General features: G+C 45.9%; 2 pseudogenes; both read left to right on the top strand.

Annotated features, from left to right (window-relative positions):
* Positions 1-12,737: 12,737 nt before the first annotated feature.
* Positions 12,738-13,524, top strand: LOC142458691 (syntaxin-12 pseudogene; annotated as a pseudogene).
* Positions 13,525-17,338: 3,814 nt separating this feature from the next.
* On the top strand, positions 17,339-20,764 carry LOC142458690 (pleckstrin homology domain-containing family A member 5-like; annotated as a pseudogene).
* The last annotated feature ends 3,399 nt before the right edge of the window (positions 20,765-24,163 follow it).

Raw genomic sequence — 24,163 nt, 5'->3', positions numbered from 1 at the left:
TTTTGCTCCCAAATGGTTGATCTTGTGAGGTGTGCTTACCTACCAGTGATGTCGTTCTCCTGGTAGACCTGTCTGTTGTTCGGCTGAAAGTTGTGCCATGGGGACGAGTTCCTTTGCAGACCTGAAGGGTGGTCAGGGCTTGGGGGTCCACCAGTCTTTATCTAACCTCTAAGCATCATCCTTTTTCATGATTTTTAATCTCGTCCATATTTTTCTCCCACTCTATCTCAGACCCGCTACTGGGATCCCTTTCAGTAGAGTTGGCAGTGGCGGTCAGGTACCACCTAGTACTGGTCTCAGGACCAAGGAGACAGATGTCCACATGGTCCATTAGCCCATTGGACTAATTGTTTCCACGTGCCTTTGATTTTCACCAGCCTTCTTTCTTCCAGACATGGAGAGACCAATAGTTGCACCTTAGATGGCTGCTCACAAGTTTTTAAGAACCCAGCCGATACCAAAGTGAGATACAGACCATTATCTTTGTGTATTGGGGGAAACAGAGAATGGGAAGACAGTATATATGGATGAATCCTTTATATTCATTGTGTTCGTCTGGGTACTTTAGAGAAACAAATCCACAGAAACTCATGTATAAGAGAGAGTTTTATATCAAGGTTACGTGCACTTTAAGAAAACATCCAAATCCAGTGCTGCCCAAGCCCACAAGTCCAGGATTAATCCATTAACCCATATGTCCAACACCAATCCACAAAATCCTCCTCTGTCTCACAAAACAGAAGTAATGATGCCGACTGCAGGAGGAAAGCCAAATCAGTGAATGTATAAACATCTCAGCGCTGGCAGGGGTCTCCACACAGGTATTCCAGCACCCAGGTCTGCATTGGGGTAGGTCCATGTGGCTTCTCCTTGGGGAATGCCTTCCAGGAAGTGAGCCTTGCCAGCTAAAGCAGGGAACTGGCTAAGGCAGCTGCACCCTGGTCCGACCATCACAAAGCAAGAGATACGAGAACTTGAAAGGTGAGGCTCACTGAGCCATTTATCCCTCCACCCTTCAATTAACCCCACATGTGTTTATAGGCTAGGTTGGCACAATAAGCTAACTACCTCACTCATATATTAAGAAGCCTGGCAGACTGGATGTCTGGGGTGGAGGGAGGCCTTCACCCTTGTGAGTTGGAGGTGATTCCCAATCACATTCTCATAATTAATATTGTTCCCCCACTATATCCTCCCGTCATAGTGCTGCCTTAATGTTACCTCTTAAAAGCACATGATTGTTGGCTATCTAGAACTTTTATAGAGGCAGACCTGTGCTATTGCTCTCTAGGCTCTGAAGACAGTCACTCCCACATACCTGTCATGGGCACTGGTGTTAGGTGACTCCTCCAATATACTCAAGGGCCTTTAGGGTTAGGGAACAGCCGACTTTGTTATATATTTGGTTACCTGTAATTAGGGGGACTTTCACACCCCTAAAGTGTATATAAGCCTTGGTTCGAAATATATTCTCTCTCTGCACAGACCTGGCTGCTGAAGTCATGACTGCAAAGGTGAGCACTTGCATGCTTTACCTGGTCTGACGTCTCTTTAATTTACCCTCAATCACACAGCTGCCCCTGGACTCATTTGATTGTGGGGGCTGGTACCTCACAGTGTATTGTATTATACCAACTGACTTGGTGTCCCCCAAATCTGTGGTGCTGATCCTCCAGGCCCAGAGACTTACTTAGTTCTCTAAGGTGTTTGGTTATGGGTGAGAAGTTTTCATAAACTTATTCTCTGCATGTTGCACACATTCATGGACATATTTGCAGCAAACGAAAATGCCCAGTTAAAAATTTCATCTGTCAAACTGACATATATATTACATATAATATCTATGGGGGTACATATTCACTCGCTCTTCCACACTCAGTCTATCCATGCGTCCACTGATAGATAACTGTTACTGCAGAGCTTCAGAACACTTCATTGTGCTCCTGTGGGATGGTGCATGGACCAAGAGGCAGTTGTGTGAACAAAAGCAGGCAATATTGCATGGTTTAAAATCAGGACAGGTGTACTTCAGGGTTTTATCCTCTCAGCACACTTATTTAATCTGTACTCTTAGAAAATAATCAGAGAAGCTGGCTTATCTGAAGAGGAATGTGGAAAAGGGCCTATTAACAACCTTTGATCGGCAGATGACACCACCTTGCTTGCTGATAGTGAAAGAGGACTTGAAGCGCTTGGTGATGAAATGAGGGATTGGAGTCTTCAGGGTGTATTACAACTAAATGTAATGGAAACCCAAATCCTCACATCTGGACCAATAGGTAACATCATGATAAATGGCAAAAAGGTTGAAGTTGTAAGGTTTTTGTCTTGGTTGGATCCACAATCAATGTTCATGGAAGCAACAGTCAAGAGATCAAAAGACAAATTGCAGATGGGCTTTGGATCTCCATTCCACCCCTTCTCATTTGCATAGATACAGTTGTTTGTTTTGAATTTTTTGATACCCGATTCCATCAATATCTCATGATCATACAGGCTGAAATGCTTCATCCATCTGTAGAAAATTGAATATCCCCCCACAGAAGGGTTATAAGGAAGGGGCGATTCAACTAAGGTTCAGTATAGCACTGATGAAACACAATTTTTCTAGTTCCTGAATGTTTACCCCCCACTACCATGACCCAGTTCTATCTTACAAATGTAGACCAGAGAACACATTGGTCTCGACACATGGAATTAGGATAAGAGGTCTCAACACATGGAATTCAGGACAGATAAACCCCTCAGGAATAGTAGTGGGAATAGTGATACTATGAGGGTAAGGGATAGTCAGGGAGGGGGAACGGGGAGAAAGGGGAAACTAATCACAAGGTTGAATATATAGCCCTCCCCCCACCCCCCAGGAGAGGACAATTAACAGAAATGTGGGTGAAAGGAGACAACAGACAGTGTGAGATAGAAAATAAAAATAACAAAATATGTTGATCAAGGATTCATGAAAGTGGGGAGGTTGGGGGAGAGAGGGGGTAAAAAGGATGTTATCCCAGGGGCTCAAGTAGAAAATGTTTTGGAAATGATGATGGCAACATAGGTACAAATATGCTCGATACAATTGATGTATGGAATGTTGTAAGAGCCCCCAAAAAAGAAATTTTAAAAAGGACGGGCTGCACTGGATAAATTTGCTGGACAAGATCTCCTTAGAGTATTGAAAAGCAAGGATGTTACTTTGAGGACTAAGGCACACCTGACCCAAGCCATGGCATTTTCACTTCTCTCATATGCATGTGGATATTGGAAATGAAGATTGTAATAAGATTTGTAAGAGCCTCTCAATAAAATGATTAATTCAAAAGGGAAAAAATTTGAAATGAATAAAGAAGACTAATCAAGGCATTTAAATTGTGCTGGTGAAAAATATTGAAAGTACCATGGACTGACAAAAGGACAAACCAATCTGTCTTGGAAGAAGTACAGCAGGAATGCTTCCGAGAGGCAAGGATGAGGAGACTTTGTCTTACATGCTTTGGACATGTTGTCAGGAGAGACCAGTCCCTGGAGAAGGGCATCATGTTTGGTAGAGTGGAGGGGCAGCAAAAAAGAGGAAGGCCTTCAAGGAAATGGATGGACACCGTGGCAGCAACAATGGGCTCAAGACGTGGGGACGGTGCTGGACTGGGGTTGCACTGCTTCATTTTGCTGTGTGTTAGGTCACTGTGGATCAGAACCAACCTGATGGCAGTTAACAACGCCACCCTTTATTTAATTATTTCTTGAAGGCCTCGTATTTGACAAGCGTTAATTGATTTGAAAAGCAAATGAGATGTTTGTAAATAATAATTTGTAAGCTATACATGTTTATACTTCTTAGCATCCAGATGTGGTAGTTATTATTATTTCCCCGTTCCCAAGTAAGATGCCAGAGAGTTTAAAAGATTTTTCAGGGGCCACGTAGACAGTTAGTTGGTTAAAATCAATCTGCAACCCCAGGTCAGCTGAATCTTAAGTCTGTGAGTATAAAGAATCCAACATTGTATGCCTGTCTTTTTCTCCTAGAAATAGGCAGAACCAGAAGAGGTATCCAGATTAAACCTTGACTTTTTAGAGGTGTACAAAATTAGGACTAAGCATCATCTGTTCAGCTCTTGATTGCAGTTAAGATTTATGGAATGTTTTGTGTATGTCAGATGCTATACCAAGTGCTTTCCTTGAACTAACCTCTGTTTTTCTTGTAGCTCTATGAAGTATATTATCCAGATGAGGAAGATGAAGCACAGAAAGATTAGGCTACTTGCTGAAGGCCACAGGACTGTGTGATGGGGCTAGTTTTGAAGCCCAGGAGAATTTAATTCAGGATCTGACCTCTCAACCTCTATGCTACAATGCCTAGATCTTGGAGTTTGACCTGGGATTATAGTTTAGACCCTGACACTGGTATGTGACTTAGAGAAACTTACTTAATTTTCCCAAATCTCAATGTCCTTGTCAATACATTGGAGGTCATAAAAAGTTCAGTCACAGAGTTGTTGTAAGGATAAGTTAGGTGATGCTTGTGGAGAATTTAACACAGTCCCTATTGCATAGCAAATGATCCACAAAGAGCATCTACCTGCCCCCTCCTCTTCATCATCCTCATCGCATCCCTAACCAAATAACTCCAGAAGTCTGGACTATTTGAATGACGATGATTTATTAAAAGAAACAAGTTCCCTTTCCCTCCATGCTCTTGTAATCCGATCCGCAAACCCCTATTTTCATGTCTTCCTGGACAAGGAGCTCCAAACGATCACATCTTCAAAGGGGAGAACGCTAGGAAAGGATGAACAGTTATTAGAGAAGAATGATCTTTAAGAAGCAAACAAACAAATATGCATGAGACCGACCTATTTCTTCTGGGATCTGGATCCACAGAGTACAATTGAGAGGCAGTAGCTCCCAAATGTAGGAATCACTAAGCAATTGCAAGGAGCCAGCAAGACCATAATCACCCAAGGATTGTGGGTAGACTGGTCAAATTTGTGCTAGATCGCATATGCAGACTCTTTTGTGTTTACTAAAATTTACTTTGAAACAAAAATGAATCATGGTAATTTTATTATTTTTTTGCTTTTCAATGAATGACTAATGAAAATAGAGAATTATCATGTGAGCCCCCTGAAATGTATCTGTGGGAAAGGTGTCAATATGACAACGTGCATCGGAGGCAATAAAATGAATATGCCCTTCGATCATAATTAGAAACTATTAAAAAAAAACTACTCTAAGGAAATTAACAAGGACGTGACCACACACTTAGCATCCACTACAAGTCACATTAATAATATAAGCACAAGGAAGATCTTAAATGTGTATTTAGTTTATATAGTATGTAATTATACAAATATTATGTAATAACTTTACACCAATATTATCTAGAGTGTAATTAGATAATATTTGTATAAAAATGAGGTAACATTGTACCTAATTTGGATTATTTCACTTAAAAATGTGGATGTGTTTAGTATAGGGTGTTAGGCAGTATAGGGTGTTGGAATGGGGGACTGTAGATGAGGTTTATCTTCTTTCTTTTGCTCAGTTAATAATCTGATCTATCCTCCATGACTTGCCAGGTAATAAAATTATTCTAAAGGGTTGGAAACCACTATCCTGTGATCGATGGAACTTTTTACTTGGGAAAGGTGGGTAAAAAGGGGGAAAGGCCATGGGGAGACAGGTGACTTCTGTGTCACTGATTTCTAGAATGTCCCATTGGGGCTAGTGTACAACTGGCAGTGGTTGAACATGTCTTGCAGAAGCAGGGAAGAGCACTGTTTTTACCTGTCATTCATCTGCGCAGACGTGTCCACACCCATTGCTGACACACCGCTCTCCCATCTCACAGTCCCAGTCACTTTGGCAGAGTTCTACGCAGGCACCTGTGTTAGAACAGAGCCAGGTGACAGCCATTGTGCTTCAAGACAGATCAGAGGGGAAGCGAGTCCCCGAATCAGCAGCCAGTCGCATTTTTTCCTTTCATTCAGTTCGTAATGTAATTTAGAAATGATTACTGGCAGAATGATACTCATTTACAGCTTATCTATTTCAGTAAAAACCCATGTATTCACAGAATCATTTCATGGGATCGCAAGTCAAGCCTACAGTAAAGATGGGGTCACTGTATTTGTGGAGGGCAAGTGCAAAGAAGACAAGACCAGGGACAGAAGTCATCTCTCCACTCTAGGGAATGGAGCAGGGCAGGGTGGCCTCACATTGACTGGGTGCCCTCCAGGGTGCCTTAGAGCCAGCCTGTGGTGTGGGGCCACTAGCAGGGTTTACAGGTGGAGCAGCTGGGGCTCAAAGAGGTGACTTGCCTGCTAGGTGCGACAGCAGTGGGGCCCGACTCAGGCCTGCAGGACTGCTCGGTGTCTCCTTCTGCTGTGGCACATGGTCAAACTGGCCCTGACATATGGTCCATCTCCAGATTCCGTGGTGCCCTACTAATCTGAATAAAGGTCCTCCAAGTACCTAGGACCTCAAGGTTGGCTTTGAAGTTGCACAATCAATTTGGGACAAGAAGTGACTTAAGAGTCCACAGGGGCTTGAGGAAAACACATGCAGAGCACTGGATGATTGTTGCCTCTATTTTGACTGGATACTCAACTCTTATCAGGAGCTGATCTGATCCAGTGTCTGGACCTCTATTGGCCTTTGCTTCTTCCCCTAAAAATGAGTCCTATGGCCCCAGCCGAGGGGGAACGGGTTTTCTTCTCCAGTGTCCACTACAATCCGTCCAGGAAGAGAGCTATGTGAAAGCTGAGTAGAAAAGTCACGAATGCCTTCAACCAGCATGAAGAGAAAGTTCTGTACTCGAGTAGCTTACAAATGGAGTAGGAAAGGGGCCCTGGAGTATGCCTACACTGTGCATACCGACCAACCCCAGAGAAGAACGACCATCCCTTCCTGCTTCTATCAGTTGTTGTCTGTCTGCAGTGAGAAAGTTGAGAATTCCTGGCTCCTACATCCAGGAGTTGAGTCCTTCATTAAGTACATGCACCGAACTCTAAACCATCACCACCAAGTCAATCTGACTCATTGAAACGTGTAGGGCAACATTGAAATGACTCCATTGAATTTCGAAGGCTGTAAATCTTTACAAAAGCACAATATCGCATCTTCGTCCTAAGGGAAAGCTGGTGAATTCAAACTCCCAACCTTTCAGTTGGCAACCAAGTACTTAACCCAGTGTGCCCCAAGGCTCCTAAGTGTATGAAAAACTAACCCACTGCCAACCCTCAGACTCCAACTCATAGCCAGAGGCCTGTACGGGCTTTCCAAGGCTGTCACACTTTATGGAAGCAGATAACCTCATATTTATACCACGTCTCTCTCTGTTTAAGTGCACACCGAAAACCAAAACCCACCTACTGCCATCAAGTCTATTCTGACCCATAGAGACCCTATAGGACCAAGGAGAACTGTCTCTGTGGGTTTGAGGCTGTCAGTATGTAGGAGAACAGAAAGCCTCATCTTTCTCTCTCAGGGTGACTGGTGGGTTTGAACTTCCAACCTTATAGTTAATGGTCCTATCATATAGAACAGAATAAAACTGCCTATCTGGGATTCTGAGACTGTAAATGTTTCCAGGAGCAGAAAGCCTCATCCCATTTCATCTTCCTCCCAAGGAGTGGCTGATGGGCTTCAACTGCTGCCCTTGAAGTTAGCAGGCCTGCACTTACCAGCAGCAGCATCAGGACTCCTCATAAGTACATGCAAAAAGAAAACCAAATTCACAGGCATCAAGTTGATTCTGACTCATAGGGACCATGTAGGACAACGTAGAACTTCCCTCTTGGGTTTCCAAAGCTGTAAAATTTTAAGGGACCAGACAGCCTAATTTTTCTCGCTCAAAACAAATGTGGTGGAGGTAAAATTGCTGACCTTATAGTTGGCAGCCAGAATGCCTCTGCGCACACTCAACCCTCCAGAGGTTCAGTGAGCAGCCACACGTGGTGACCATTTGCACCACTCAATAATCCGTGCATAAAGCACACACCAACCATAAACCACAAACTCCTTGCAACCCTATAGGAGAGAGTCAAAGTGCACTTTGGGCCTCTGAGACTATCATGTGTCCAGAAGCCGACTGCCACATCTTTGCCCTGAGGAGCCGATGAGAGTTTCAAACAGTTAACCTTTGGGTTAGCAGCAAGGACTTAAGCCCTGCAGCACCAGGGCGTCAAAGTATAACATACGGAAACAGATGGTTGAGTTACAAAGACGTAAGGTAAGGTGCTCAGCTTCACATAGTTTCACATCTCACATCAGAGAGAAAACATCCGTTCCAAGTACAGAAATCCAAAGCAATACGTGTAAGTGACCCCGGAAGGCCGATCTAGAGGAGTCAATGGACTCAGAGGGAAGAAGACGTGCCTTCCAATGAGAACAGGTGAGTTTTGAAATGCAGGAACTTCAAGGCAGAGTTCTGGGGAGTGATGCAGTGTTGGGAGAAAAGAACTGCTAGCCACAGTGGGAGAGAGGAAATGCACAGAGGGGATGGGGTGTGGGGTGAATGAAGTGGAGTTGGTGCACAATTTAAGGAGGCGCTTGCATCACACGGGGAAAACGTGTGGATCTGACCCCCTGGGTGCCTCCCCAGCCTCACCCCGGTCCCCGAGCCCAGGCCCTGCACACAGCGTTCACAGGGAATGACAGATGGGGGCTTTCCGTTTTAGCGGACAACTGGACAAGGGTTAGAGAAGTGTTGGATGTGCAGCAGGAACAAAGGGGCACCAATGCAGAGGGCAGACCTTGAGGGCCTGCAGAGTGGACCGGGTCTGGCAAGCGGGGACGAATGTGATTACCACTCACCTGGGAAGGTGACTGTTAAGGGAAGTTACAGCGTTGGTTCCCAAAGGGAAGCCTGCTCTGACCTAGGGTGAGCCGTGTGTCCCAGAGCTCACCTCAGGGTTTCTTAGCTGTCATCTTCACAGGCCTTTCTTCAGGTGACGTGACAGGGGGTGTTTGAACAGCCAACCTCTGGGTTAGCAGTCAAGCATGACCTTTGGCACCACCCCGGAACCTGTGCTGGCTCAGGCATGGAGTAAGCAGGACAGGAAAGACTGCGTGGCAGGGGCCACGGGAAGGAAGGAGTACATACAAGAGACCGTTTCAGAGATGGGCTGTATTTGTCAACGAGTCTGATGTAGGGAGAGACGAGCCAAGAAGAGAGAGGAGTGAGAGTGGAGTCCAGTGGTGTGGAGAGGAGAGGAGAGGAGAGGAGAGGAGAGGAGAGGAGAGGAGAGGAGAGGAGAGGAGAGGAGAGGCGATAGATACAGGGAGAGAGAATCCAGGCGAGCAGCAAGCTTGAGCACGGAGGGGGTGGTCGGCACTGCAGAGGCTGCCAAGGCTTCTTTGATGACAGAGGAGAGGCAAGAGATTTGTCAACAGGACCTTGGGGGGTGGAGGGTGGGAGACGTCAGGAGCACAAAGAGGGCAGAATGGGAGCTAGAGTCTTAAAGAGATTAAGGAATGAGCTTTGGGGAATCAGAGGCAGGAAATAAAGATTACTCCTTAGAGAATAAAATGAGGAAAAAGGAAAGAACACATGAAGATGATTGTTCCCAGGATTAAGGAAATGTTCTCTCTAGCTGATCCAACTGATGTGTAGCCCAGGGAAGAACCCTAGGTCGGGGTGGTTGTGTGGAAAGGGAGACAATGGGGAGGTGGAGGAAGGTTGGTAGAGCAGGGGCTGGTAGACGGGCGGAGGTAGAGAGTCCTGGTGGAGGAATGACCCAGAGAAAGGAAGGACCGAGAATGGGGGCAGACACAGAGAGATTCCGGGCTAGGGAGCTGATGGTGGCAGGCCAGGTGTTGTCCTGCAGTGGCTCCTGAAGAGCCTTTTTGTCTTTTTCCCTCTCTCCCCTCCTCTCCTGGCCACACTAGTCCCTGGTTGTCTGCTTTCCAGCTCCCTTGCCTGGTGTCTGAACTCACCTAGAACATTGAAGCGGTTCACACCAGCCTGAAGTTCCTGCACTCCGAGGCTGAGAGCGAGAAGACCCGTAAGGATGAGGATGCCTCCCAGCTCCATCGTGCTCTTGGAAGCCTTTGGTGGGAATGTAGCAGGGTTGAGAGCTGAGCAAATTTATGCTCTTCTGCCCGCCCACTGAGTTACAATGCAAGGCAGGGGTGGAACTAGGGAAGTTGAAACCCTGCCCGGAACCTGACATTTCTGTAAACCACAAACTGTCTCTTCCTAAGTTTCCTAAGCAATCCTCAGACCCAAGGGAACACCCTCCTCTGACCAGCAGATAAGACTCCTCAGTCAGAGAAGCTTTGAGTCGTCCCCAAATAGGGGTAGGGTGGAGAGGTGGGCACACACATTGAGGGTGTACTTCCAGCCACTGGTTGTGACCCGACAGAGCAGGGCTGTGGGGTTCCAAGACTGTAACTCTTTACCGGAGTAGAAAACTGCATGTTTCGCCCTCTGAGTCACTGCTGGTTTCGAACTGCTAACCATCCCAACTTACAATCAAGCAGAATTGCTCTGAGTTGGCATTGAGTGGATGGCAGTGAGTTTTGGGGTGCATTTACTCATGCATTGTCCAAGTATTGAAAGCCTGCTGTGAGCCTGGCAGGTGCTTAGCGGAGGAACAAAAGGATTGAAAAGGGAAAACAGCAACAACAATCAGCCACTCTCCCTGTCCTCATAGAAATGACAATGTAGGAGCCAGGAGCCAGGGTGCTTTATGTATTTTTATCTTGGGGGGGGGAGTAAAAATTCTGCCTTGTGTCTTGAAAAATATTCAGATTATAATCTCCAATTTATTGATTATATTTTAAGTGTTTTATCGAGGGCTCTTGCAGCTCTTGTGCATCAGTTGCATCAAGCACATTTGTACATTGGTTGCCATCATTACATTCTGGACATTTATTTCATATTGAGCCCAGGGGGTCAGCTTCTCTTCTCACCCCTCCCACCCTCACCCTCGTGGCTCCTTGATACATTATTATTATAGTCATATAATACACTGACCGCTGTCTCCCTTTCCCCTTGGTTTCTGTTGTTCATCCCCCTGGGTGGGGGTATGATTATGTGTCAATCATCCCCCTTCTCCCCACCTGAACCCCCTTCTTGGTATCCCTACTCTCCATTTATTTTTATTTGCACCATAATTAATTTAGGACAAAGTCTTTCTACTCAGTGCTGAGAGTGGTGATACTGGGAGGGTGAAGGGAGGGTGGTGTGGAAAAGGGGAACCGATTACAAGGATCTACATATAACCCCCTCCCTGGGTGACCGACAACAGAAAAATGGGAGAGTGAAGGGAGATGTCAGACAGTGTAAGATATGATAATAATAATTTATGGATTGGCATGGTTCAGGCGGGAGGGGGAAGAGGGAAGGAAGGGAAAAATGAGGAGCTGATACCAAGGGCTCAAGTAGAAAGCAAATGCTTTGAGAATGATGATGGCAACAAATGTACAAATCTGCTTGACACAATGGATGGATGTGTGGATTGTGATAAGAGTTGTACGAGCCCCCAATACAATGGTTAAAATAAGGGGGGTTTCTCCTTTCCTTGCCACTCCCACCCCACCCTGTCTAATACTGAAGATCTCAACAATATTTATAATGGATACATTAATTATAAATTTAGGTGAAATTATAGTTCATGAGCTAAGCATTATAGGGTTTATGAGATAAGCCTCTTTCTTACCAGACGTTTAGTGAGGAAATGGAATTTCTCACAATGAAATGGTAAATAAACATTATAATCTTTAGGCTAAGGGTAATAAATCACAATCTATTATAGAGAAAGAATAATTTCATTAAAAGTTCCTTACAGAGGGAGCCCTGGCCGTCCAGGGGGTCACTCGCTGGCTGGTCATCACAGGGCAGAAGTGAGACACCACCGGCTGCTCTTCCGGAGGAGACGAGGCTTTCTGCTCCCATGAAGACTGACAGCTTTTCATCAAAGACCCAAAACAAAAAATCATATCGATGTGAATGAGGGGGAGTGCGGAGTGGAGACGCAAAACCCATCTGTGGACAAGTGGACATCCGCTTACAGAAGGGTCACAAAGAAGAGACTAGCCAGTCAGGGTGCAGTGTAGCAACAATGAAACATACAACTCTTCTCTAGTTCTTTAATGCTTCCCCACCCACACCCCCCACTATCATGATCCCAATTCTACCTTACAAATCTGGCTAGACCAGAGCATGTGCACTGGTGTGGATCAGAGCTGGAAACACAGGGAATCCAGGACCGATAAACCCCTCAGGACCAGTGGTGAGAGTAGCCATACCAGGAGGGTAAGGGGAAGGTGTTGGGGAGAAAGGGGGAATGGGTCACAATGATTGACATATACTGCTCCCCCCCAAGGGGTACGGATAACAGATAAGTGGGTGAAGGGAGACATTGGTCAGTGTAAGACATGAAAAAATAATAAATTTACAAATTATCAAGGGATCATGAGGGAGAGAGGGTGGGGGATGGGGGAAAATGAGCTGATACCAAGGAATCGAGTCGAAATATGTTCTGAAAATGATGATGGCAACATGTACAAATGTGCTTGACACAGTGGATGGATGGATGGATTGTGGTAAGAGCTGGAAAAGCCTCCAATAAAAACGATTAAAAAAAAGAGAACCTTGGAATCCCATAGGGGCAGTTCTACTCTGTTTTTAAAATTATTAATTAGGGGGCAGCTGCTTCCGGTTGGAGCTCAGTACCTAGTGAGCCACTCTCAGCCTCTGGTCACGTCCTCCGCTGGTCACGTCCTCTGGTCCCTTGGACATGAATTGGAACAAGGAGCCCCAACTCCAGGACTTCAACAGCATCATCCAGACATGCCGCGACACCATGCAGCAGATCAGCCAAGCCACTGCTCAGATGAAGAATTTGATGAGCCAACTAGGAACTAAGCAGGACTCCAGCAAGCGTCAGGACAATCTGCAGCAGTTACAACACTCTACAAGTCAGCTCGCCAAGGCAACAAATGGATCGCTGAAGGAATTAGGGTCCTTGCCCCGTCCTTGATCGACTTCAGAACAGCGCCAACAGAAACTCCGGAAGGAACGGCTCATGAATGACGCCTCTGCCGCCTTAAGTAGTTTCCAGGGGTGCAAAGAAAGGTGTCTGAAGAGGAGAGCATTGCCAGAGTCAGAACTGGGGCTCGCCGCTCTGCAGAGGAGAGGCAAAGAGAGGAGCGGCTTGTCTCCTTCGACAGCCGTGAGGACTGGAACCAGATGCAAATCCAGGAAGATGATGCCGTCACCAAGCAGGATCTGGAACTTACCAAAGAGCGGACGACAGCAATTCGCCAGTTGGAGGCTGACATTTTGGATGTTAACCAGATATTTAAAGATTTGGCCATGATGGTCCATGACCAAGGTGATAGGATCGAAGGTAGAGACGCCAATGTGGAAAGCTCAGAAGTGCATGTTGAAGGAGCCACCGATCAGTTTCAGCGTGTGGCTTACTCTCAGGAAAAAAATCTCGCAAGAAGAAGTGTATCCTGGTGCTTGTTCTGTCGGTGGCTATTTTAATCTTGGGGCTTATTATCTGGCTAGTTTCTAAATGAAGTGACTGCTTCCGAGCCACCTTCTGCTGAGCTGTTTTCAAGAGAACTGATCACAAGAAGAATGCAGACACCAGAACGTCCTGTAATAATTTAGTTAGAAACGAACTACTAATTAGTCCTTGGAATTAGTGACCTACAGAGACAGTATTTATCAATTTATGGATGAATTTTATCGATTACTTAAATTAGGAGTTATGTGGACTTTGCTTTCTCTTGTATTTTGATTGCCTAGTATATACGGAAGATTCCATTCTCAACCCTCTCGTTTTCACAGGTGACACTACAATCTTGTAATAGTGTCTTTTTATGTGTGTACCAGGTTTCCCTTTCTACTAGCAACCCTTAGAGAACTACTTTCTGGAACCTGCATATTGGAATCTGTTGGAAACTATAATTAATAAGCCAGCAATTTTTAGTATTTAACATTTTAATTTGAATTTCTAAGATGCTTATTTATCTGCTTTGAAAGATGTTGGCACAGTGTGCAATGGCAAGGTTATAAAGATGTCCGTGTGATACAGTTTAAGTGAGCAGGACCAATCTGAGCTGGTCAGTTGTTGGGGGACATGTTAATAAGCTGGGTTAAAGTTTACTTCAATATCTGCTAGGTTCCTCAAGCAGTTAGTTGGTCTTTATACACATTAAGCCATCTTGTCTGATTTGTAAAGAGGTAAATTAAATTCACTTTACTGCAGTCCACGGGACCCCTCTCCTGCCTGTAGAGGAAGGGGAACCTGGACAAAGGAATTGTTTGGAGTGATTTCATCTGTTTGATACTGTTGTTCGCTTGTGAGCCTACTTGTGGATGATGAATGTGGTGCCAAGGGCTGCTCCCTACCCCACAAGGCTTGCTAGGCATTTGATGGCAGGAAGACTTTAAATGCTAGACTGAAGTTGGTGTGACATTTAGTCTGGTGAGCCTGGCAATAAAGAAAAGGTTCATTTTTTATAAATAATATAAGTCTTGAATAGTGACCTTATATTTACCCTAATTTATGAACAAGAGACTAATCTCTCCATGCATAGGAAGACACAACACACACACAATGTTTCAATAAAATATCGTTGTTTCAATGTAAATGTCATCCACTCCCCCTTTCCACAGGCCTAGAGCAATTAAAGGGATCATAATTTCTTTAGGTTTTCACGCAAATATGAGTCGAGCCAATGATTTCAGTTCATCCTTTATTCAAGTGAATTAAACGGTATGACTGCCTGGATATATTTATATATTTTCTTCCATTTCGCTTAATGCTACATAAAATTCTTTTACTAAACTAATGTAAATAATAGGGAAACAAGGACCCAAATGCCAAGTTTCTTTGCACTCTTGCACCAATCCACTCAACTAATACAAATAAACATTTTAAAGCTAAAAATAATTAATTAGAATTTAATACATATATCATTTCATTCCATATTTCAATCATATCATGTAGAATTGTACAACTGCTATCCAAATCCATTTCCAAACATTCTTTTTCTACATGCACCCACTGACACTGTCTTCCTTTCACCCCAATACCTCCACTGCACCCCCTCTCCCCTTCCCCTTATTTTACTTGCTGTCCCTATAGGTTCATCAATCCTGGATTTTATATACACCTAAAAACGCAACAGCATATAAAAGCAGCATCAAGAGGGTGACCTCCAATGACATAACGACTCTGAGATACACTCTAATATGGACAGACAAAAACCAAACCAAAAAGTACAGAAAGTTTTGGAAACTAGACCAGGTCCAGTCTGCATCATAGGGGGGATTTTACCTGTTCAAGTCGGATTTATGCCTTTGATCTTCTAGACTCCTCCCTGCCAAGCACTCCTCTGTTTAGTGACCACTTTCCTCCCGTAGAGAGGGGGAATTCCCTGGAGGCTTATTTCCCATGCAGTTCTACCAAGGAGCTTTGGGTTCCCACTGCCATCTATCGTCGTCTGCACACTGGATTCTCACAATTTAGGCTCTGATACTGATCCCTCCTTTGACTTCGGATTATATGGATTCCAATCCTTAGGTGCCTGATGATTGTGTGCTTCTTCCATGCGGACTCAGTCGACATCTCACTTTGATGGCTGCTTGTTTGGGGACAAGACTTTAAGACCCCAGATGCTATTTTATCTGATAGTTGGGCACCATCTATATTCTTCGCCACATTTTGCTAAGCACCCATATCTCCTGTGTTCCCTTCCAAGGGTATCGAGCAGGACCATGATGTAAGAACTAATTGTTCTTAAATTGGAGCTAGGATTTAGCGTGTGCCCCAAACCCGTTCCTGGATCTATGTTTTCTTTCTTTAAGTTTGTTGTAGCTTGGGAGTAAATACATATGTCATATCATTCCATAGTTCAATCACATCAAACAGAATTGTACAATTGCTTCCTTAATCAGTTTCCAAACATATTTTTTCTTCCTGGATTCCTTGCCATCCTCTTCCTTTTACCTCCCCCACACCCCCTGTATCTCCCCATTCCCCAAACGCTTGTTCTATTAGCTTTCCCTATAGGCTCAACGTCCCTGGGTTACATTGACCGAAAACCAGAAAAGCAATAACACAGCTTCAAGAGGGTGACCCCCAATGGCAACACACCTCTGAGATACACCCTAATGTGAACAAGCATAAGCAAAATAAAGCAGAACGTCCCTCACGGGATTACCGGAATAATACGTGTCTTATACAACATACAGGGTGTTGATATAGCAAGAACTTGTTTGTCTGCCAACCAATAGTACATCACTTTTGGTAAACTGTCTTCTGCTTCCTCAGACATCAAGTATTTACTTTCTTAAGCCCTCAGGTTACAAGTGTGTTTGAGTTAGATTCCAGTTCATCCAGTGGAGTTCCTACTTGGGATCTCACTAGTGCAGCCTCTGGAGCTTGCTGAGCACTCTGAAGAGCCAGGATTCTGTGTCCCAGCATTGCATGGCACCTAGCCTGGGTTCCCGAGATACCCCCAGAGTTCAATGTTACCCACCCGTTGCACGCCACTAAAGATATTCACCACCTAATGTCCCCAAAAGCATCCTCAGTCACTTTGCCCTCCACCTGGATGTCAACCCTCCCTCACTCCCTTCACCACAACATACCTGTACCTATGTTTCCCCAAATGTGATCCTTCCAGCTCCCCTCTCCTGCACTGCCCTTCCCAGGAGTAAAGCCTCACCCCCCTAACAGGGCCACTTCCCTCTCCAGGGGACCTCATCCCAGATCCATATGGCAACCATTCAGCAAGCAGCACCTTTCCCCTCCCCTGACCATTTGACCCCAGCTGTTGTGAGGTGGCCTCTGGCCAAGTGGCCTACATTATACTTATGATGTGTGCTCTCTTGGCACTGGTCAGGAGACTGGTGCCCACAAGCTTGAGCTTGTGCTGGCTCTGCGGCTTGTCCCGACCACAGTGGACTCACGCAGCATTTGTCCTCTTGTGCTTGACTAACTTCACTCAACGTAACGTCTTCCAGATCCCTGCACATCTTGGGGTGTTACATGGCTGTTTTTAGGGATGCGTAGTATTCCACTGTGTGTACATAGCAGTTTTTTCCCCCCTTTTAATCCACTCTTCTATTGATGGGAATTCAGGCTGCTTCCGGCTTCTTGCTGTTGTGAACTGTGCTGTGATGAACATGGGGGGAGGGGAGGTATGCTCGTGATCCATTTCTTATTTCTAAAATCAGGAAAGGTGTGCTTCAGGGGTGTATCTTCTCACCATACTTACGCAATCTGTATTCTGAGAAAATAATCAGAGAACTTAGCTTATATGTAGAAGAAAGTGGCATCAAGACTGGAACTAGGGGCCGGCCGGTGGGCCGCCGAGGATGGGGAGGGACAGTGAAGCAGGCGGGACCGAGCTTGGGTGCAGCGTGGGTGCCGCCCGAGGGGGTAGGGTGTGCCGGGCAGGGCGCTCCCTGCGGTGGTCGCTCGCTCGCTGCTGCAGCAGGAGGAGGCGGCGGCGGAGGATTTGAACCTGGAGTGGATCTGCTGCTTGCCCGATCGAAGAGCACCACCTGGCTGCACCCGGTCACCGCGAGGCGTGGTCACCAGACACCGGTGGCACAGCACAGATCTGCCTACTGGCTGGGAAGAAGCATATCCTTTTGAAAGTGCAAGATACTCTATAAACCACAATGAAAGGAAAGTGACTGCAAACATGCAGTAACAGGACAGCCATCACAGGACAATGGTATTTTTGTGGTGAATGAGCAGAACGTTTCAGCAAAGAGCAGCCCATGAGTCTGATAAATGAAGCTTCTAACTACAGCATGACGTCAGATTACGCCATGCGTCCGATGAGTCCTATAGGAAGAACTTCGAGGGCTTCAAAAAGGTCATAACTTTGGAAAGAGGTCAAACTCAATCAAAAGGATTCCTAATGCACGCGTGGTGAGACGAGGTTGGCTTCATAGACAGGACAGTACTGGCAGGAAGCTGTGGAAGAAACGCTGGTCTGTGCTTGCTGACCTTTGCCTCTTTTACTATAGAGATGAAAAAGAAGAGGGTGTCCTTGGAAGCAGTCTATTGCCAGTTTCCAGACAGCCGTGCTTCCTTCTGAGGGTCACATTAATCGCAAATACGCTTTTAAGGCAGCCCATGCAAACATGCGGACCTACCACTTCTGCACTGACACAGGGAAGGAAATGCAACCGTGGACGAAGGCCAGGTTAGATGCTGCTCTTGTACAAACAGAACCCGTGAAAAGAGTGGACGCAATTACATCTGAAAGCGTACCAAGTAAAGAATTCAATAATATTCCCAACCATAGAGTGCTAATTAAGCCAGAGGTCCAGAACAACCACAGAAACAAGGAAATGAGCAAAATTGAAGAAAAAAGCTGAAAAATACAGATTTCAGAAGGATGGCCAAGATAGACCTTTAACAAAAATTAATAGTGTACAATTGAATTCTCTGCTTTCGGAATATGATAGCGGAACAACATGCACAGTTCAAACTGGCCACTACCGGTCAGGCATCATGAATAGTTCAGAGAACAAAACAGTTCATGTGAACCTGGCAGATCTCAGAGGCAGAAGTCACCCAAACCCGGGACCCGCACATCCAGATACTGACCAGCTTGTCCACAGAACCAACTCAATGCAACAGTTGGAGCAGTGGACTAAAATTTAGAAAGGCAGAGGTCATGAAGAAGAAACCAGGGGATTAATATCTTACCAGACATTACCAAGAAACATGACAAGTCACAGAGCCCCGGTTGTGGCCCCCTGCCCTGAAGGTTACAGAACCCCCCCTAGAAACAGCAAGACTAGGCCTGAAAGTATCTGCAGTGTAACCCCTTCCACTCATGCCAAGACGCTGGGCCGGGGCAGAGGAGAAACGGAGATCCATGGGAGATGACACCATGTGGCAGCTCTATGAATGGCAGCAGCGTCAGTTTTACAATAAGCAGAGCACGCTCCCTGGGGACGGTACTCCGAGCAGCCCTAAAACCAAGGTTAACATCTCTGACCAGACGATGCACTTGATTCCCACCTCACCATCCCATGGTTCAATAGCTGCTTACCATGGTTACTCCCCTCAGTGTACATACAGATCGGATGTGTCTTCACCAATTCAGAGAGGAAATGTGATGCTAGAACGCAGACTGAGAGCTCATCACCGCAAGCATGTCTATGTGCCGGACAGAAGGTCAATGCCAGCAAGCCTAACTGTACAGTGTGTTAGTTCCCAGAGCCTCAAGGGCAAAACTTGGTCACAAGAAGAATGTAGAGGCACATTGTACAAATACAGACGCGATGAAGTGGATATTGCTGCCACGTTGAGCCGCCCGTGCGAGCAAGATAAAGTGGTAGACGCTCTGGAAGAGAAGCTGCAGAAGCTCCACAAGGAGAAATACGCGCTTGAACAGGCTTTGCTGTCAGCCAGCCAAGAGATAGAAATGAATGCAGACAAGCCAACAGCCATCCAGACCGTGGAGTCACAGAGAGATGGTTTCCAGAACGGACTGCTCAGTTCATGTCGGGAACTGTCTTGAGCTACTGCAGAATCGGAAGGGGCATGGAGAGAATATGATAAGTTAGAATATGATGCAACTATTACTAGGAACCAAACTCAAGAACAACTTGATCGACTTGGTGAAGTTCAGACTGAAACAGCAGGAATTCAGCGTGCACAGATTCAAAGAACTCTGGAGAATTCAAGATGCCATGGAAGGGCTAAGTAAACACAACAGCAAAGAGGCATGACAGAAACTGGTATGATAGCATCAAAGCCTTTTTCAACAGTCAAGTACAAAAATGAGGGTCCAGATTATAGGTGCTACAGAGTGAACCAGAATTAACCACAGTGGCAGAACTTGATGAATCTAATGGAGAAGAAAAATCAGAAACTGTTTCAGATAAAGAATCTTCGGTTGTTAAAGGTTTCCACTTTCCCATTGGAGTAGTCCCTCCCAGAACGAAATCACCCACACCTGAGTCTTCAATGATTGCCTCCTACGTAATGTTACGGAAAACCAAGAAGCTGGTGGATCCCAGAATGGAATGACCAAGAAGTGCAGTAGAACATCTCTGTTTGGCTAAAACTACCCGGCCTAGGATGACGGTGGAAGAACAAATGGAAAGAATCAGGAGACATCAGCAAGCACGCCTAAGGGAAAAGAAGAAAGGATGAAATGTTATTGGTGCTTCAGACCATTCACCCTACAAAGTCCTTCAAATTTAAGGGATAATCCACACAAGATTACTCAGAATCGAAGGAGGATGACTTGTTATCAAGCACCAGAAGGAACTGGACACTGTCATTTGAGAAGATGATGTAAAGCCAAACCATGAAAGTCCTACAGCAGAGATTGTCCAACTGAAAGAAGCTGAACCTCAGAACGCAGACTTCAGCAAAGAGGTTGGAAAAACTGAAAGTGTTCTGTATGAAACACTTTTTAAACCTGAGCCAAATGGAGTCAATTCTGAGGAAATGATGAATAAAGAAAAAACAAGGAAAAAATGCCTGAGGATGTTTCATACAGTAGTCCCCCAGATGTAACGTGGATCACAAATCATAAGGCAGAAGAGCCCTCTGAAGAAAATGCAAAGGACAATGTTTATACACAGGAAGAAACTGTAACTTCCTATGAACTAACTCCTGAGGCTTTTAGAGGAAACCAGTCAGTGGCAGTGAAAGGTCTGCCCCCACCCTCAGCATCGCCAGGTCCGTCCACTCAGCCGCAACTCACCGAGGGATCGCATTTCATGTGTGTGTGGTCTCAAAACAACTATACCGACCTCTGTTGAAACCATTCAAAGATAAGGACGTGGACCTGTGGCAGTCCCCACTCTCCCACCTTCACTATTTACTCCCCAAATCCCCTTCCTCTCCCTATCAGCAACCCTCACCTCTGTATTTGCTATATCCCCTTATATCAGTGATTATTATTCTGCATCCACTCCTCCTGCGCTTCACAGTTGGGAGACCCAACAGAAAACAATAAAAAACAACATCACACTAAGGTGGTAAGGGTAAAATCGCAATCATATAAAGACAAAAATGCAAATAATGCAGGAAGGCAGGGAAGAAATTTCTGTCATGGAACCAGTAAGCGATACTTGCACTCAGAGCAAATTCAGGTGAAGTCTAAATTCAGTTGGCCACGTATCTAGCTCAATCCAGCATAATCAAGATTACAATGGTCCTTGCCTGAGGGTACCCTGTTTGAGAATCTCCCTGTGACTAGAGCAGATCTACCAGTGGCCCAAACTGACAAGATCCTCTGCAGATGAGTTGGGGGCTCCCACTGTCCTCCACAGGCCTCCACAATTTGGGTGTTCATAGTTTTAGCTCGGATGCCTTTCTCTTTACCAGATTCAAATTCTGTAATTGTTACCTTTGGATCACACAAGTTGATGTGCTTCTTCCATGTGCGCTTAGTTGACTCCCCACTTAGATGTCTGCTTGTTTGAATAGAGCCTTTAAGATCCCAGATACTACCCCACGTGACAGCGATCTGCCCTTGGGTCCAGGTCCCTCCTTCCATGCACCCAGGGCCCCTGTAACTGACCTGCAATCTACCGGAGGCTGCCTGGGCGACCTCCACTGGGGACAATCCACCCCCATTGCTGCCTGGGACCTCTCCACCGGCACCCCGTTTGCCTGCCTGCTGACCCACCCCCATCAGCTTAGCTCTCGCTCCTCTCTCTGCCTGGGAAGCTGCGATGTGCAGTTTCCACAGGTGCGACCGGAACCCATGCCGCTTCTACCCACTGTGCTGCGTTTCCAGTGGAGCCACATTAGGCTGGCCTGCGTCCCCGCGGAGCCCTGTGCCCGTGGTCCAGAGCGCTGAGCCTGCCCCGCCCAGCAAGTTCCTCCCAGGGCAGTGGGCTGATGCCACAGCTCTGACCCTGTGTCGTTCACAGCACCGGCGGCCCACCGGCGGCCCAAACAGTGAGCGTTCCTGCCTACTGGGAGGGCTACTGACACAGCTCTGCGTTCCTGCCGGAGCCGGACCCTCCACTGCTACAGTGCACTGCGGGGTTTCCAGCCAGCAGCCTGGAGCTCTAAGTCTGCCTGCCCCAGAGCGCTCCTCCCAGTGCGGAGAGTGGGCGCCACTGCCCTCTGTGTCCCGCCAGATCCGCTGCTGTCCATTCCGGCTAGGTCCACATTTCTGTGGAGCCTGCACTGTTCACAGAGCTGGCAGCTCAAGGGATGAGCATCCTTCCTGCTAGCAAGCTTAGGACATGGTTTGAGGTCCCCGCTGGAGCCATTTGTCTGCTCCGGCCGGCTCTCACCACTGCAGTGCCCTTCGGGGTCCCCCAAACCAGCTTCTAAGTCTGCCCGCCCCAGCCCATTCCTACTAGCATAGGAGGCAGGCACTGTGGCCAACTTCACCCTCAGCACCCTGTGCAGCCCCAGCCTTTCCAGCCGGTGCAGGAGGCTCGCTGCTGTGGTGCTTCTCCTGCCGTGTAGCCTCTGCCTACTGGCTTAACTTTGCAGACCTGCAGGGACCTGGGGAGTGCATGCTTGTCTGAAGAGCATTTCCCCTCACATAGCCTGGCTCCGGAGCCCTAGATCTGCGCCATTTCCAATGGCAGCGAGGCCTCGTCCACCTCTGCCTTCTAGTATGCATTGCTAAAAATTGGAGGGAAAAGGACAGGGAAAATTAATATATATATATTTTTAGTGCTGGTTTTCTTTCTTTTACTTTATGTGTTTTGTTTTCTCTCTATTTTTCTTTCTTCCTTCTTTTTAATTATGATTATCATTACTTATTTTTGCCCCCCTTTATAGGTTTTCCTTGTTTCCATCTCTTTTTATTTTTCCTTTTCACTATTATAATATCTTTTTTCCTTTCTTTTATAGCTTTTCATTTTTTATATTTTCCTCCTAAAAATTATTTCTTTTAAATTTTTTTATAAAACAAAAAAAGGGCTGCAAAGGGTGTCCTGAGAGACCAGGTCTAAGCAGCCTTAGGTAACTCACTGAGGCTCCAGCCCCCCACTTCAGTAACTGAAACTTCTCACCACTGCTGGCCTTAAGCCATTGGGGAACCCTGTCTACACAGCAGTCTGACCCATCTTTATAGTAGGTCATAGGCAGCCCCCTGAAAGCACCCTTAATTATAACACAGATAAGGGCCCCCAGGTCTCCCAGAAACATGGGGCTTACAAAAGGATCAAGGAAAACTCAACAGACCACATCACTCCCAACAACAACAACAACAACAAATCCCAGAGAGACAAAACACAGTAGCAGAGCTAATGTCTCTCATAGAAGAATCAGATACAGATCGGTCACAGAAGGAAATCTTCAGAAATCTGCTCACAGTAATACAGGAGTTGAGGGAAGCAACCCAGAATAAGGATGCAATGATAGAGGAGATTAAGTGCACAATAGAGGGGATGAAGTCCACCCACCAAAGGGAACTACAGGAGCTAACAGAGGAGGTAGCAGAAGCCACACACAAGGTCACAGATTTTGTGATTAGCCTTGAGGAGTAGGGAACCATATCAGTGATCTTGAGGACACTCAAACAGCCCTAAGCAAGTGGGAAAGACATTGAGATAGAAATATTAAAGAATCAGAAGATAACCTGAGATCAATGACAGATTCTATGCAGAGTTATAATGTCTGAATAATTGGTTTACAGGAGCACAACACACCACACAAGTCAACAGCCAAAATAGCAAATTTCTGGTATAGGATAGGAATTTCTGGAAAGAAAATTTCCTACCCTAACAAGTGAGAAACAAGCGCTCACACAGGAAGCAGAAAGGATGCCAGCTAGAATAGACCCCAAGAAGAACATCCAAGACAAATAATAGTAAAATATCCAATTTTGAGGAAAATGAGAAAATGTGAAGAGCAGCGAGAGAAAGGAAGGAAGTCACATACAAAGGATCACAGGCAAGAGTATGCTCAGACTTATCAGCAGATTCCATGAAGAGGTTGAGAGAGTGGAGCAACCTCTGCCAAAATCTGAATAAAAAAATGCCTCCCCCAGAATCCTGTACCCTGCCAAGTTATATATTAAGATAGATGCTGAGATAAGGGTCTTCCAGGACAAGGAAAGACACAAAGAATATGCTGAAAGACCCATGACCCGGCAAAGGTGCTGGCTGAATTATTATGGCCAGAGGATAACCTCTACCAAGAACAAACAGGAGACCAGCATATAGGCCATCTCCATCTAGAAGCCA

This window comes from Tenrec ecaudatus, chromosome 10, assembly GCF_050624435.1.
Source record: "Tenrec ecaudatus isolate mTenEca1 chromosome 10, mTenEca1.hap1, whole genome shotgun sequence".
Classification (NCBI taxonomy): domain Eukaryota; kingdom Metazoa; phylum Chordata; class Mammalia; order Afrosoricida; family Tenrecidae; genus Tenrec; species Tenrec ecaudatus.
The sequence above is the reverse complement of the archived record's forward strand: the minus strand, read 5'-3'. Positions and strand labels throughout refer to the sequence as shown.